The following is a 17960-nucleotide window of genomic DNA, read 5'->3' as shown; positions in this document are numbered from 1 at the left end:
TACAGCATAAAAAGTTCAATTTGACAAATAATTCGGTAGGAATACAATGAGTCGGGAAAAAAAGAAGCTATAATAAAAAAAATGCAAGATATACAGGCACATGAAACCGCATTCTGCTAAGTAATGTTGTCTAAGGCATCACGAAGCAAGGAACTATCGCTTATGAATACAATGTTTGCGAGGAGGCCGTTCCACTCTAGTGACTTCCGAGGTATGAATGACTGAGAATATATGTTTGGACTGCAAGAAGGAGCGTGAGCCTTGCAAGAATGATCTATGCGACGGGATGCGTAGTGTGGAGTATGAATGAATACATCATGCCGTGTTGTACTGTGAAAAATTTTGTGAAATAAGGATAAACGGGAAACTTTACGTCGAGCTGCAAGAGATGGAACAGCAAAGCTAGTTCTCATGGCTGTTACGCTTGCAGTTATAATTCGAAAGAATAAAACGAGCAGCGTTATTTTGAACTAATTATTATGCGTTAATTAAGTGCATGTTATTGGGGTCCCAGACTGCTGTAGCATAATCTGATTTCGGATGTATTGTTGTTTTATAAAGCAACAATTTTAAAGTGTCTGGAGCCCTAATAAGTATCGCCTTAAGTAACCAAGAGCGCAGTTAGCATTGTTCACTACATTATTAATGTGGGTTTCCCAGGTAAGGTTGAATGCGATATGAATTCCTAAGTACTTGTACGAGTTTACTTGTTCTAAAGGAAGGTTACTTAAATAGTATACCTAAGAGGAGTTTGGTGTCCTAGATACATGCATAGCTTTGCACTTGTTAACATTTAATTCCATTAGCCTTATACTGCACCAGTTAGATATTATATCTAGTCGGATTGAAGATGGTTTCTATCACAATCTGTTGTTATTTCTCTAAATAAAACATAATCATCAGCGAATAGATGAATGTTAGAAGTAACTTGCGAAGGAAGGTCATTAATATAGATTAAGAACAACGAAGGACCGAGAACCGATCCTTGGGGCACTCTGGAGGCAATAGAGCAAGCACATCGGCGAATTGTAGCCTTTAGCAGTTGCGTATTGTGAGCAATTAACAAGAAAGAATTCGATCGGTTTTAAAATATTAGCATCAATATGCAAATGAGTTAGTTTTTGGATTAGAAGTTTGGGACATACTTTATCGAATGCTTTTGAAAGACTAAAGAAAATGCCGTCTGCGCATGATGAGCGATCAAGAATTCGATGCAACTGATCAGTGAAAGTTCCGAGTTGAGTCTCACATGTGTATGATTTCCTAAAGCCATGTTGGGCAGGTAAAAAAAATGCATTACCTTCAAGAAAGTCGACGAGGCTTTTGAAAACAATGTGTTCTAGCAATTTGCACCACGTGCTGGTAAGTGAGATGGGGCGATGTATTTAGCTGCTGAGTTTTTATTACCAAATTTGTGGAGAGGAACCGCCTTCCCAACATTCCACTGATGAAGCAAAGCGCCTGTGTTGAGTGACTGCTGAAAAAATTTGGTTAGGTTAATATAACTGTACGCAGAAGTGTTAAGAACTTAGCGTTAATTGAGTCGAATCCAGATGAAGAATTGTAGTCAAGCTTGTCAATAAGAGCCGCATGATAAAATCTTGAAACCGATCTGCTTTGGTAGTAGAGTCTATAGGTGGACCGATGGCTCGTAGCTTTGCGTGTGCTGTGTTCTCACCGCAACGTTTGCGTTGAAGCGATAGACAGCGCGAAGGTCACTTCGCTCGCTGCTGCTTCCGCACTTCCTCTCGCCAGCATTTTCACAGCGAGCGTCCGCGGTCGTCGAAATGGATATGTGTGCGTGTTTGCCTGTGCGTGCTGACACCATGCTTGTTAATTTAATCAGTAAGCGAGTGTTTACACATTTATACGGCCGATAAAACTACTGTCTTTAATTCGTATGGCTGTCTACTAATTTGCTATCGCAATAGATGCTTCGCCTTCCGGGTGAAACGGCGACTTTATTCTCCTCCTTTTTTTTAAGGTTGTGGGAAATCACGCACAGCCTTCCGCATTTTTATGTATATCGCGCAAGTACACTATATCACCTTGCAGTGCGTCGTCTTGAAAGGGGATAGCGTAGCACAAGACGCTTGCACTGGAGAGTGCTTTGGGCGCCTGTGCGTACTTCTGCCGGTCTTGCCAATTATCGCCGCTATAAGGCGCTAAAATGGCGCGTGATCGACGCTTGGATGACACATATAGCTAAATATGTGGGAGTATAATGCGTTTCGGTCACATGGCAGAGGCCGGAGTGCCGCCGACGGACTCATCGGGCGGCGACTTCGTTTACACGAACTCGAAGCGAACTAGTGGAGTCTGATTTAGTCGGGCTGGAACACTGCGTGTTAGTGCATTACGCTGAACGCGTGTAGCGAGTCAACCGACCTCTTGTAGGCCTGTCGAGCCACGCTTATCCGGACGCTGGTCGGAGGCTACGTTCAATTCCGCGCCGATAAAAAACAGCCAATATAGCCAGTAGCTTAGTAAGGGGGGGGGGGGGGGGGTGTCATATATGTCTGAATATCCCCCTCTTTCCGCCGGCTTGAGTGGACCAGCAGCCCGAGCTCATGATCTCGTTGTATCCGATGTGTAGTGACGCACAATGGTACGCGCAGCAGCTTTTGTCAACATCCTACGTAATACCAGTAGGAATGTGCGGAGTAAATAATTTAATTCCCTAAGTGGTCGCTAAACTACTCGCTTGAGCGGAACGTTTCCTGTGTGGTGCACTCTTGCGGGTTGCTCATGCTCGGAGCGGGCCGTCGCTAAACATACATTCCGACGATGTGGCTCTTGGGTCCCTCTTCGGTTTTGTCCGCGCTATTTTAAGATGGAATGCCTTAAATATCTGTAATTAGGAATTATAGAGGAAACATTGCAATTCAGGAATTGAGGACCGAAAGTCATTTTAATTACTCAACAAAAACATATCTGAACAAAATCATCTTGGGTGCTAGAGCCTGCAGTACTTTGGCACTGCGGGTGGCCCAGTATAGCAGTACCGAAATAATAAATATTGAAGACGTCGATCTTCCTATCCTCTCCATTCACTCGTGAAAAAATTACTCCCTTTGGGGCTTATCTTGTCCCACAACAATAATGTTCATCTAACTTGGCCGCATTTCCCTTCTTTAACGCTGCGAGCACGGTACTGCCAAGTCACGAACGGCTTGCGCCTTATCAGCGTGACACAGCATTGTCGACACGAAAATAGCGAACGCCGAGTTTTCAAGGAAGGAAACGCAAGCATGACAGATGACGATAACATTTGCGGGGCAGATGTATACCCCAAAGGGCGCAGCGGTTTTAAGAGTCTTGCCATGTGTTGCGAGCACAGACCAACAGTATAGCGCAAGCCTTCGCTGGAGCGGGCTTCATCGCGGCCTTCTCTGTTTTTGCGTGGTGCACACCAGGGATCGACGCGAAGTGTGCTCTGTGCCGTTCCCAGCCTTGTGGCCGTACCGCAGCTCGGAGAATCGTGTTTGCCAATAGCAGCAAATAAAAAGAAAAGGCCTTATAGACCAGAATGAAGAGAACTCGTAATTGTCATGTCATTGGGGCCCGCGAAGCAGGTAATCAGATGGCGTTTTCTAATAGAGCGGGGAAACCAGTGTCACTGCCACGCTATTTTCGTTAGGGTTCAAGGCTGCCCACAACCAAGATGGTGCACGCTAATGTACCTGCGACGATTTTTGTGGAGTTGTTGTTGGGCAACGTATGACTATAAATATTGTAATTGCAATATTGCAAATGATGCCTCTAAAATAGCTAATTAAAATTTTATTAAAATATTTTTTCTACTTGGTGAGCCATATTTTCCACAACTCCACATCTGTATTGACTGCCAAGCCTTACAGTTTGACAACAGACGTGCAGATGCGCTTATCACAAGTTATCGGTGCAGCACCCTGTGTTATTTGGTGCAGGAAACAAAACAGCCTGCATACCTGCTACATTCGCGATCTCTGGGAACGAAAGCGAAGAGAGAGGCGGGGGACCTGCGCGGTATCCAAGGTGGCTGTGCTAGGTCTGAAATATCACCCCACCCACCGCCCCAGAACTTTTCGATATCCTCGCCTTCCTGACTACACCCGGGAACGGGGGGGGGGTGACAGAAGACCTATAGGCCCCGGGTGCCACACGACCTAGCTACGCCACTGGATTTAGCAAACATATTTGGTTGCCTGAGACCCACTGTATTATTTTTTTTTCATTGAGTAAAAACAAGCTGCTGTGCATGGACATGTCTGATACTGGAAACTGACTTGAACGCGAGCGACAAGGCGCTCGCTAGTTCGACGTCAGCTGCAGTCTCGTGAGGAAATGGCGGCGAGGAGTGCAGGTGCGTTTAGACGAGCGCGCCTCGGGCCGGGAGAAGTAATGAAAACAGAATAACAAATAAAATGCTCGGAGAGTTGCCAGCATACTCATCGCAGATGATGCCACAAAGCTAGGCAATACATATGGATAATAGAGTGAAATTGAACAGGTGTCCCATTGATAGAGCTTCGGCCATTAAGCAGAACGGACGAAAAACTAGCTTCTGAATGACTTCTGTAGTGCATTAGCTGCTTAACTTATCGGAATTAATACTGTTGGCAAGTTCTCACAAAACCTACCTCGCATGGTCGTCCGGTATTAATTTGCCTTGCTCGATTTGTGCTCTCACCTCAGTCATGGCTTGAATGTATTCGTCTCGTATTTGCTTTCTGGCACATTCCTCTCTTACTGTCTCCTTCCCAACCTCAGTAACTTTCTCTGCATCTAGTTGTTAATATTTATTCATGGGAAGAACATTTCTCGTCAATTTTGATTGGGGTGACTAGGAGTCTTTAGTAAGTGCTAAAAAAAGAAAAAAAGAAAGAAACGAAAGAAAAGCAACTTCGAATTATTCGAAAAATATACGTCCATTATATTGGGAGATTACTTTCGAGCATGACTACAAACTTTATATATATATATATGTATGTGTGTGTGTGTGTGTGCGTGTCGAATGTGGACTGATTAGTGCGGTCATTTAAGCCATTACACTGTGGGCGTTGTGAGCTTGTACAAAGCTGATGAATGTTGTTGTGTTTGAGGAATTACTTGAATTTGCCCGCGGCGAATCCTGTGCTGGGTCGAAATGGAGCTTCCGAGGCTTTCCTGCAATGAAGATACTCTTCAGGCAGAAAGTGTACGCGTCGCAGGTCTCATTTTATGTGCAAAAACCCACACATAACGGGTGGCATCGTCAATGGCCAAGTGAATGAATCTATTGGAGGAACCATAGTTGGCAAAACCTCTGATAGTGTCCATGGCCAGAAGATCAAATGGTTGCTCGGCGGGTGGTAACGATTGCAAGGAGCGAAAACGTTTGGTTTTCGGCTTCTTGCAGCGCTGGCAAGTATCGCAGTGTCTAACGTATTGGGAAACGTCGGTGACGATGTCAGGCCAATAATATTGTGAAGAGAGGATTCGCAATGTGTTCTTTACTCCGACATGACCGAAATCGGCATGAGCCTTCTGAAGAAGAGAAAACCGGAGAGCAAAAGGAACGTAGACTTTTCGTATTGCATTGCGCATCACTATGGTCATTGCATTCTCAATGGTATGCTGCAAGGCGGTTTGTCATGGTGGTGCTCTCGCAGTTGTTCAGCAGATAATAGCTGAATGATACGTTTTATAGACAATGCATCGGCTTCGATCTTGTTAATGCCCTTTTGGTGCTCGATGTTTACGTTGTACATGGAGACTCGGCTGGCTGAGAAATGCCGAATATCACCGACAGCATTGCGTGCGCCAGAGATATCCGCTAGCGTGACGCAAGCGCCGGCGCTGCCATCTCTTGTTCATTACGCTGGTTACTCGCACCGCGGGAGGAAACTTCAAGGCGCCGCCTTACGTACATTTCTTTTTGTAAATTAAAGAGACGCCGTTGTCATAACTTTTGATTTTGCGAAAAGGCAGTAATCTTGATTACAATACAAACACAGTAGTGAAAAGTGGACAACGTTGCAGAAAGTTTGCCTTGTTCAACCAATATTATCTTGTATAAATGCGCTCTTTTAAAAAATGATGGCCCGAAACACAAAGGCCAACACCACCCGAGAGCGATGCAAACACTATGAGCACGCGTTATGAACAAAAGATTTTCATGGCGCCAAACGACAGGGAAAATGTGGCGATACGCATTCCTCTCAGCCGCCATTGCATATGGCTGCTCATTAGCATAATTCGTGCGGCTCGTCCCACCACAAATTATGGGGGAAAGTCTCTGCAATGGCGGCCCAGCGCAACGTCACGCAACGTCAAATTGACGTTTACGAAACGGCCCTTCCTGTGACGCTCCCCATAGCATATTCCTTCAGCCAATCAGCAAGCTGGCATGGCGCATATCTTCGATCGCCACCACATATTCGCGAAATTGCAGATGCATTGCACTGGCTTCTGTACGCTACCACTCACTTTCTTTTTGAAGCGCTAACGTCACGGTATAGCCGCCAAGGACCAAAAAATTGTATTAGTTGATAAAATTTGCAACTCCACGTCACGTTTCGTCAATGCAAAATTGCATTTTGCAAAACTTCCGTTTCCCAGCACAAATATCAAGGCACGTGAGCTCTTCACAACCAATCAGAGAGTCAGCATGGCGGATAATGGCGGCCGTGCAGCCGCCATGCGTGTCGAGAATAACACCCAAGAACAAAAAGCCTAAGTGTAAAATAAAGATTACTTTAATAGAATACAAATTAAAAAAAAAAACTGCAGTTGGCAACCAAGGCACACAAACCTTGCGGAGTTGTGTTACTTCGCCAGCCAATCACAGAAGCAAACAAAATCGTTGTCATGCGGCCTTCTCGAAATGGCGTCGTACTTTATACCTCCGGAGCGTCTGCTATTCTTGAAGAGTCTCTTCATCGGCGGAAGCAATGAGGTGTGCAACATACATGGACAAAGTGTATGGAGTCTGAGCATTTAGCTCTTCAAAAGTCTGCGGTGACGTTCATTTCACTGCTAAACCCGTTTTGCTCATGAAACTTCACTGCCAACTGAAGTCAAACTTGACAATAGATACTTGCAGCAAAGCAAGCAAGTTATTTCAGTTCAATAAAGAATAGGCTTTGGCCATTCCACTCTAATACGCAAGGCAAAAGGTATAAAATTACGCGATAATAATTTCATTTTATGCGGTTACCACCTTATTTGGCTAAAAGGAAAAGTTTGAAGTACGAATTATTTGCAGCCTCGCGGAGGAACAATCGCTGGCGGTTATGAGGGCGTGGCTGGGGCTTCACTGCAGACTTACTTTCTATCCGACTACAGGAGCGTTCTTTTAGTTAGCTCTGGAAAAATTATAGAGAAATATATATTTGGGGAACAGTCACAGTTCTTTTGGATCCCTCCTTTATGCTTTATGAAGTGAAGTGCCACAACCGACTCGTATTGTTATTTGGAAAGTTACCTAACGATGCGTGGCTGCCACTCCCGTACAACCGCGTAGGACGCAGGACGGTGCGATTCTATACGTAGTACGCCCAACGCGGAAGGTTACAAAAACACCTACATAAGCACAGCAGAGAAGCGGCTACGTTAGGCGGCTCGAATGATAACTGTAGAAGCGCCATTCAGAACACACGGAACTGTTCTCCACTTCCTTTTTAAATAAAAAGATGTTGATCCATAAATATTTTTATAAACAGCGGTTAAATTTGTTAATTTTAGCTTTCCCTTCCTGTTTGGCTGTTGCCTTGGCTGTCTCCCTCAGTAGATCGCCTCATTTTTCAACTCCTTGCTACTCTTGTTTACAGTTGGCAATGTTGCACGAAAAGAGCTCTACAATTAGAGAAAAGCCAGACGACTTAACGGGTAACAGTCATATTGCCTATGGGTTTAAGGGTCATTGCAGGGTTTTATGATGGACGCTGTCTCGTATTATTTTATTTTCCACCTTTTCTAACCCATATCGCAGGTATATGGTTCCGAGACTCTGTCAACGTCACGGCGAGCCGTTACTAGAGGAAATAATGAAGCAAAAGGAAAAGTTAAACGCAACTGGCGATTTCTCTGGCCGCAACTCGTTCCACGTGCATACAGACAAGCTCACCACGAACCAAATCCCTTTCCGGGTCCCTGGTTAAGTATAAACAAAGAAGGTTGAACTAACGAAGCAACAGCGATGCGCGTGACCGTCGAAAAGACGGTGACAACTGAATGTATCTCGAGTTAATCGCGCGGGCACCGAATCGATGAGGAAACTGGCCTTCAGACCCTAGCAGATGCCGATCACAACTGCCCTCCAAAAGGAGGGAAAAAGAAAGCAAAATGTTGATCGCTGAATAGCTGTCAAGTTTCAACATTGATTCGGCGGCGCTTTACGAATGTGTGAGCGAAGTGGCGGCGTGGGCGGGGAGGGGGGGTATGCGTATTAATTGCGAGGGGGGGGCGAGCCCCCCTGGGCCCCCCCTTGGGTACGTGCCTGCACCTGACGGTAACTTTCTTCAGTGTAAGAGCACATAACGCTACGTGGAGCGAAGAAGCACGCCATACAGTGGGGGAGAGAGAGAGAGAGAAAAACAACTTTATTGAGCCGAGCTCGACATCTTAGACGCCTTCGATGGAAGTGGTTCCCTCTTCACGGGACCCATATGCTTCCCTAGCCGCCTGGCCCCTGGAGATCAGGACGAGCTGGTCTTCCAGGGCGGTGCTGGTTAGCCAGGTCCCCCATCGCTCGGTAAGGGTAGATGAGGGATGCGGTAGGGTAGTGGGGCAGGTAAGAGGTGGGGGATTGCCTTGATGAAATCGCATACTCCAATGACGTGTTGGAGCGCGCCTAACTGAGTTTTGCAGAAATTGTAATCCTTCTCGTACCTTTCCGGGTACATCTTGTTTTGAAGGTAAGGGTGCGGGAAGGATCCTGCCTGTACCTGCCTGTAGATCGCTTGCTGTTCTCTGCTAAGCGATTTGTGAGGATCGGGGTAACGGCGCCTCTCCGACTTGTAATGGTTCGTAATGTCCCTATAACTAATTATGGACTGTGGCTCACCTTCCTCTACCCGGTGTTCCATCTCTCGGGTGAACTGGTGGGCAAGTTCGTTGCCCTCCAGCCCAGAGTGAGCCGGTGTCCATATCAACTCAACTTTCCTTTCAGGTACGTCGCGTTTACTCTTGAGAATATCTAGTGCCGCAGGAGACACCCACCCCTTTCTGTAGCTGTTGTACGCCTTTTGCGAGTCAGTGCCAATTCTTCCCACCTTGGGCTTCGCGAGTGCTAGCGCTATCGCGGCCTCTTCTGCCACCTCCGGAAAAGACGTCTTGATGGAGGCGTAGGTTACGAGCACATTCCGCGTCGTAACTGCCAGCGTGGCTTTCGATGAAAACTTGGGTAACAAAGCGTCTGTGAAGAGAGTGACCCCCTCTTCCTCTCCTCCTATTTGACCCAAAGTCTCCGTCAAGGCCGCTATACGAGACGCTCTGCGGCCGTCGTTACGACCCGACCTCATGTCTCGAGGCAGTGGCTTACTGTCGATTTTATGCGCCCACAACTTGGGTAACGGCCCCGTTCCCTTCCGCTCTGCCTCTTGCCAGCCCAACTTGGCAAGAACGCGACGTCCCGCAGACGTTTGGCTGAGTCGAACTCTTTGATTAGACAGATGAGCTTCTATTAACTCTTCGACGACGTTATGCTTGACCATGCCGAGAAGCTTGTCGGTCGAAGAATGCTTCGGAATGCCCAGCGCCATCTTGGTTGCCTTGCGTGTAATGACGTTCAACTGGTCCCTGTCTTTCTTCAGTAACTTGAGGTACGGCGCCGCGTAAACGATGCGCGACGTCACGAAGGCCTGGACGAGCGTCAATGCATCGTCCTCCTTCAATCCCCTTTGTCTGTTTGTGACTCTTCTGATCATGTTCGAAATTTGTTCCGTTGAAACCTTGATTTTGTCGATCGACGCCCCCGCCTTGCCATTGTTCTGGAAGATGACACCCAGGATACGTGCTTGCGTGGTTGGCGTTATGGTCGTCCCGTCGATGGTGATGCGGACGTTCTCTTGGTCTCCTTTGTTTCTTCTTGGCTTGATGACGAGTAACTCTGACTTCTGTGGCGAGCAACTGAGGCCGCACGATTTAGCGAACTCGTGCACGGCCTTTGCCACTCTCTGAAGGGTCTCCTCAATCCAACTCTCTGACCCTGCCCTCGACGTCCACACAGTGATATCGTCTGCATAGAGAGCGTGATCTATGCCCTCTATGTCTTGAAGCAAAGCCGGGAGAGGGAGGAGTGCCAGGTTGAAGAGAAGCGGCGAAAGAACCGATCTTTGCGGGGTGCCTCTGTCTCCCAGGGCTATCGGTTTCGACTTCTCCTCTCCATGATCGTTGCCGTTCTATTGCTTAAGAAATCCTGCACATATTTGAATGTTCGCTTTCCGCATCCCGTTTGGCGCAGGTTACGGAGCATACTTTCGTGTGTGACGTTATCGAAGGCCCCCTTGAGATCTCGAGCGCCAGGATAGCTCTTGGCGTAGGGGTCTTGGCTTGCTTGATAACCAGCTCGTGTAGTTGCACGAAGACGTCTTGCGTGCTCAGGTGCCTCCGGAATCCGTACATGGTCGGTGGCATCTGATCAGTGACGTCCAAATGTCTCTGTAGTCTTTTGAACACCATACGCTCGATCACCTTCCCTACACACGACGTGAGGGAGATGGGGCACAGATTGTCGACGTGCCTTTGCGACGTGCCAGCGCCTTTGCTCGGGGAACGCCGCTCGTGCCCTGCTCTAACGGTCGGTCCCAAACGCCGGTGACTAATAATTAAGCGCCTTTACAAGTGGTGGAGGATGCTTCGGCCTACAACATCAACCCTGGAACTGCGATCCCGTACCCTACGCTCAACCATGCCTGAAGACGCATCCCAGCAAACGCCTCCTACTCCATCCCAGCAATCGCCTCCTCCGTCCGTCACGTGCTCTTGTGTGCCTCGCCACAGGGACCCTACCATTTTGAGCGGCGCAGACGACACCGACGTCGAGTACTGGCTGACGACATATTAGAGGGTAAGCGCCCACGACAAATGGAACGTCCCCGTAAAACTGAGCAACGTGCTCTTCCATCTGGCGGGTGTGGCTCGCCTCTGGTACAACAACCATGAGTCCGATTTTCCGACGTGGTCCTCGTTCAAGACATCTTTAGTGGCTTTGTTTGATTGCCCGGCTGTGCGCAAACTGCGTGCGGAATAGCGTTTGCGAGAACGTGCACAGCAACCGGGTAAATCATTTACCAGCTGCATTGAGGATGTTCTGGACTTAAGTAAGAAGGTCAGCGCGGCGATGTTGGAGTCCGACAAAATCCGCAGTGTCTTGAAAGGGATGGAGGACAATGCTTTCAACATGCGTCTTTCAAAGAATCCTCAGTCCGTGACCGACATCGCCACTCTATGCCAAAGCTACGAGGAGCTACGCAGGCAGCGATCGTTGACCCGTCGCCCTTCATCGCGCGACGAACACATTGCCAGTTTGGCTACCATCTCCGACCAGTCAGCGCTGCTTGCAGAAATGAAAGCGTTCGTCTGTGGCATTTGCATATTTTTAAACGCTGGTTAAAGTTAGCCGGGACACTCTGTATATGTATGTGTCTTGCTGCTATTGATTTTCCGCACTCACAATTCCTGAACAATTTCACTAGCTACTACTGCACAGATGGGGGGCATTGTTCGATACAATGTAGCCGGAACGTACCTAGAAAACGCGTAGCTTCACCAGTGGCAGCTGCCTCCGTCGGGCCAGGTATGTGACCTATACCAAGGTTTTTGAAGTTGAAGTTGAAGTTTATTCAAAATAGGAAAGTACACAGGAAATGTTGAACAGGACATCTGAATCCCTAGCTCAAGGCTAGTTGGGATCCATGCTAGTTATAACTCACAATCTTAACAGCAATACGAAAAAGTATCAATAAATCATACATACATAAACATTCATTCATAAACACAAGGCAGGGTACGTGTAATAGCTACGAGAAACCCGCAGAAAGGAATTTGTATTTAGTACATCATACACTGAAAGTGAAAAAGGTAAACATATGTACACCATCGAGATGAAAACTCTATGCAGATAATAGTAGTGAGTGATAATGGGATCTCACTGATATTGAAAAACATTTTGCTTGTTTTACTTGTGATGGTAAGCTATTGCATAGGAGTGCTCCAGTGTTGTTTAACCTTCGCCTTCCATATACATTATGCATTTTTGGCAAGAGAAAATTTCCCTTAAGTGCGCTGCGTGTATTGCTTCTGGAATGTAAAAAAATTGATACACTCAAAGGAAAGTTAGTGGTTATGCTATTATGTGTATGCAATATAGTTTTAAGATTCAGTAATAAATTAAAAGGCAGTATATTTAAACTTTGAAACAGCGGCATTGATTTAGCATTGTAATCCGAAAAAGTAATGAATCGCAAGGATCTTTTCTCAAGAAGTACAATATGTTCTACATAAGAAACGTACGTGTTGCCCCAAGATGCAATACAGTAGGATAGATGGCTATGGAATATGCTAAAGTAAATTGTTCTCAGAGTGGCAGTGTCAAAGTAATAACGACATTTGTACACCATAAAACAAGCCTTGCTCAACTCTTTACACAGCAATGCAATGTGAGGCTTCCAATGAAGATGCTCGTCTGGTGTGACACCCAAGTATAGAATTGAACTCACCCTCTCAAGTATATTATGATTTAGAGAAAGCGAATGACAATCTCTTAGTGGTGCTTTCCATGAAGGAGTAAAGAGAATATATTTAGTTTTCTTGATATTCAGAGTTAGCTTATTTGACGCGAACCACTGGTTAACACTTCGAGCTATAGGTGGACCTATAGCTCGCCTTACCCCCCTCCCACCCACCCTTTCTTAAGCAAAGCTATAGCTCGTTGCGGCCTCTCAGGGGAGCTTTCACTTCCAAATATCTACTACCAGCCCAGGGCTGTAGTCCTTGGTTGTACCTGCCTCTTGTTCAGTGCTATCCACTCTTAAATGGAACACACTACTGGGTGGCTCTCACTTTACAGGTGTGTACAAAGGTGCGAACGGCACTAATCACTAGCCATCTGCTGCGCGAAAAAATTTGAACATGTGTTTCAGTTAACCATGGAACGCATTGCACATATTGGGGAGTAAGCCCCATTCGTTGATTGAACTGCTGGAGCCGTCTCTACGCCTTTCCGGTCAGTCAACCAACCAGTTCTGGCACCCCTTTCATGTGCTTCGCGGAAATGGGAGCGTGCCTCACTTTCAGACCTCGGCTACCTTGTACAGTGCATCCCGAACTTTCGCATGCTTTTCCCTGTCGTGTTCAACTCTAGATGAAAAGGATTGCTGTCACCTCCTTTCTCTTGAGCACCTGCATAGATTTACGTGTAATAAAATTTATACAGCTACAATGAAATTTATTTGTTTCTGAACATCAAAGAAAACGCGCAAAAACAACAACACACTGGGCATTTCAAGGAAAAGAAGAAAAGGCAAGCTAAATCCTCAGAGAACATCATAGCTAAGATTTTTTTTAACTGATACGACTACGACGTTTCATTAAACAAACAGAGAAAACATTTACGTTCTTGCTCATCTTAAAGGGCCCCTCACCAGGACCCATAGCACATTTTGGTTATACGCTGGAACTTGTTAAGTGTCCTCTAGGGAGCGTTTTGCCGCAAGAATTTTTCAGATCGGCTAATTAATCGCCGAGGTAGAAATATTTCAGTACCGCGAACCTCAGCAGGTGGGCTCCACTGCCAAGCGAGACGCTCTCTCCTCTTGCCCCGTCTAGCCTAGGCAAGCGAAATTCCTTTCCTGCGTTCTCACATACCGGACCTCGAGGTTCGCGTGACGCATACGCCAACGGCTCCGCCTTCACACACACACACACACACACACACACACACACACACACACACACACACATTTATATATATATATATATATATATATATATATATATTTGCTTTTTCTTTCGGCGCTGTGCATGATTTTGCGCGCTGTGCGCAGGGACACGTCACTAGAGGCCTAATTCAGTGCTACACGAATACTGAGACAGAACAAGCGGATCGCAGAGCGTGATCTCGCGCTGGAACGCGGTAGAAAACAGCATAGTTTCCGTACCTGCGCACATGACTACACGGTCGTGGGAACAAGCAGACGAAGCGGAAGTACATCTCTTTTGCTCCGGTGCGAAGTAAAAAAAAAAAAAAAAAAGAAAAAAAACACGCAGACATTTCCTTTGTGTGTTTTATTTTTCTCCCAACTTCCATTCGTCAATTCAAGTAACAGATCGCATAGATAACGGATGTCTTGAATAATTTTCGAAGCCACGTGTCACCACGAGCGACGTCACATTGCGGACACGATTACGTAGGCGCAGAGGCACGATTACGTCACCGTCCGGCTTGGAGCGCGGCGGCCGCGAGTGAAAAGGGAAACGGCGTTCGGATTGAAATTTCAGATCTTTCCGCGGCGCGTGGCGATGTAACAGACACGATTGTTATCGCGCAATGTATGCTCTGCGCTTGTCAGCTCAAAATGGCCAGACCTGGTGAGGGGCCCCTTAAATTATTATTTGGCCTTTAAGAACACGAAGGATAGGGAAGCCAAACATAAAGGATTGTGAACTGGAAACTATGCCGCTTCTTGACATCTGATTACGAAAATTTTCTCATAGAAAGTTTTGTTGAACTCTTTTTTTTGTTTGTAAATCGGGACACACAGCATCCTTTGGACCAGCTCCGCGGTTGGCCTTCACTGCATAGCACCTTTACACCCTAGAATTTTGAAGAAAAAAAAAGGAAGAAAGAGCATCGATGCTTTTTCTTCTTTTGTTCTCCTTGAAGGTGTTTGTCTGTGGGTGGAGAGAGAGTTCAAGGTGGAGCTAAGTCGAATACACCGACCGCAACAGACGACAGCCTGGAAAATGTCGCAACCGCGCTTGAAACTTCTGTCACTGGCGCAGTTTAATTTCCGTATAAGTACTAGAACGAGTACTGAAACTACTGACACCTGTTCGGAACGCCCTCCAAACTCGTTGCTCACTAGGTTTCCGTTTCGATAGTTTCGCGGGGTTCTGAAAATCTGAAATAACTTACGGAGTACCGTAAGATAGTGGCTGCAAATTTCACTTTAGGAGCTAGTAGACACCTAAAGCTCTAGCGCAGCGGTCAATTCGCTGTAAAGCTACTGTATTACTGCCTTACTTTCAGGTCTGTCGCTGCGTGTAAAATATTTCACGATGAAACCAATAGCTGCATATGCAGACAAACAACCAATGTCTTCAAGAAAGTTTTTCCTTGCTAGGCTAGCCGACGACAAAGCAGACGTCACTGGCTGGCTGGGAATGCTGCGAAATGGAGGAAACTGTTTCTCTTGTGTACGGCCCTATTTTACGGCGAGCGAAGGTATAAAAGTGCTCGTGCGCAGCTTTAATAATAGTAATAATACAAACATAAGACAAAACGCTGTTTTCCTTCGGCATAACAAGGTGGTACGGCCTCAGAACGCCTAACACATTGCTTTTCTCTTTCTGCTGTTCTACGTAGTTGTTTCTCTTCCTCGCTTGCTAACGCAAATGCCCCAGTGTTACCCTTTAGTCACGTAGAACAACAAACCGCGTCAATGTTAATTTAGAGTACAAATCGAACAGCGAACGAAAGCGGTGTGTCAAGATCCGTAAGGATGATCTCGGATCTCGGAGGAATGTAAAAAACTGCAATTCGGTTGCTACAAGTTTTTCTTTTTACCGAAAATTCAGCTTGTCTATTTTTTTTTCAACCAACAGCAAGTCTGCGCGATTTAAAAGCATCGATTTGAACAGCATTCAGCGGAAGCAGGTTTTCATGTTGCCTAAATTTTATGTCGTGTTTTCAGGGTTGCCCATATTTTGCGACAAAAACAAAACCTGCTATTTGACGACAGTAAGTGTCAGATATTAAATTTTTAAAAGAAGCATCAGATGTAATTACATAAAAATAGTATGCCGGTGTTATTTCTGGCTGAATGAATTTACGTCAGAAGTGGAGTTCACCTAACGTGGCCAGACTTTTACAAAATACAATTTGTGGCCAGACTTTTACGGACATCAAATTAAAAACACTTTGCTTTTCAAATATAAGTGTACTTATTTTCTACGAAAAATTTTTCGCGTTATTAATTTGTAGTTATTATGTAATAATGGTTTACATTGTATCAGTGTTGCCTAACTACTGCAACTGCGTGCTGTACATTGTTGCCTGATTTTTATGTAACATTGAAATCGGCACGAGCATTTACCTTTTATATTTTAGCTGATCAGTAATGTATAAGTAGTGCTTACTGAAATGTTTTTAAATATTGCCTCCTAGGGCTTCCGAGGACAACATTCTACACCGCATTGTCGTGGTCAGACTCCTGGAGTGCCAAATTTAGCGTGAGAGCGGTGTGGAAACGTTTCGATCTGTAACATTTTTTTCTTTTGTTGTCTGATATATATCCGAGCGCCATATGTGCATGTGGCGCGTGTGAGGAAATGAAAACTTGAAATTTTAGACAAAATAAAAGAAACTATACATTTCTAGGCCTGTGTCGATACTGTCGGCAGACGGCACCACTGCGGTGGACAACATTCGGAGCCCTGTCCCTATGCCGCCGTGTGATGGTCCGACGGCTGGTTGGTCATTTGTTCGACTGGTACAGCCGGTAAACTTACTTCGTGAGCATGACACAAGATGCACTTTTACCGGCAGTGGCAGTAGGGTTCAGTGAGCCAGTTCGGGAAATCGCGTAGGCCGACGCAGCGAGCGCTAGCAGACGACGCGAGTGACCGCACCACGCTGTGTCCCACTCCTGGCTTCGGCGGATGCCAAAAATTGACGCCGTTATTCTGTGCTGGCCGCTCTATTGAACTGCTGCAGCTTAGCACGAAAGTTGTCGCACTGCATTTGCGACTACTTTAATATGGCATTTATACGACTCGAAGTGGGATTTGTGCGCTCTGTTTAACCGTTGTGGCTGGATGTGTGCTGTAAAGGAAAGAAAGCGTTTGCACTATGGAAGCGATCTCGTCTCTGCCTGTTTCGTAGACAGCAGTTTCTTCATTACGCATCGCACCAGAGGCTATGGAAGCGTCAGCGCTGGCTCAAACAAGCTTAAATCGGGAGTGCGCATTAGAATTTCCATAGCCCCGAGAGGAGCTTTGAGGAAGCTTTTTTCAGCAACCACTCTTGCTGACATTAAACGCCATCAATTAATACTGCATCTCACCGTGTTGTATTCGTTTGGTGTGTGCCATGTTTGCGTGCGGTCCCTTTGCTGGCGTCACGCGTTCTTCTGTACATGCGCACCTGTACCGCTGGGGAGGCGGATTTCGGAGCTTGGGTATTAAGGAGGCGGCGAAAAAAAAAGAGAGGAGGAACAAATTACAACAAATAAGATATACGCACGTGGCCTGGCTGAAAGTCACGTGTTCCGCCCGTCTTTTTGCAAACAAGGAACGAACGTGGAACGTCAACACGTTGTAGGCGTGGAGTGCGATGCTAGTGCGAACCGTCCGAAACGACGATGGCAGGTGTCGCTCTTGCAACACGCACGGAGTAAACTGCACAGAGAAAAGCTGAGGGTGTTTTGGATGCATTACTGTTGCATTCCATGTTGTATTGTGTCCTTCAACGCAGTCCTCGTCGGACACACGCGCATACGCGGTGAAATGATATAAATCGCTAAAAACGATTTATTCGGTTTTTCAGTAGATATGCTGACGTCCAAAGGCCCGAGCTGCTTCGATTAGCCGCTGGTAAAGCAGCCAGCGTCAAGCAGGGATCGAAGTGACAGTTAACTGGCTCACCATGTCCCTTGTCATTGAGAGGTTAGCTTTCCAGCAAACCTTGTCAGTCTGGTGGCTGAGCCTACTTTCGGCGCTAAATTCCGCTAGGTGAACGTAGCCAGTAGCGCAAGATCGGGCACACAATAGCGAGT

The 17960-nt window shown here is 46.3% G+C and overlaps 1 protein-coding gene across 1 annotated transcript in view; it reads left to right on the top strand.

Annotated features, from left to right (window-relative positions):
- LOC140213725 (CCR4-NOT transcription complex subunit 7-like) overlaps positions 1-17238 on the top strand; it is a 283027-nt gene extending 265789 nt beyond the window's left edge. The window contains exon 3 of the transcript XR_011890646.1: positions 16352-17238. The gene's annotated coding sequence lies outside the window, so the exon portion shown is untranslated. The remainder of the gene's footprint in view (positions 1-16351) is intronic.
- The last annotated feature ends 722 nt before the right edge of the window (positions 17239-17960 follow it).

Source organism: Dermacentor andersoni, chromosome 1, assembly GCF_023375885.2.
Source record: "Dermacentor andersoni chromosome 1, qqDerAnde1_hic_scaffold, whole genome shotgun sequence".
Lineage (NCBI taxonomy): Eukaryota > Metazoa > Arthropoda > Arachnida > Ixodida > Ixodidae > Dermacentor > Dermacentor andersoni.
This window is presented reverse-complemented; position numbering and strand designations above follow the sequence as displayed.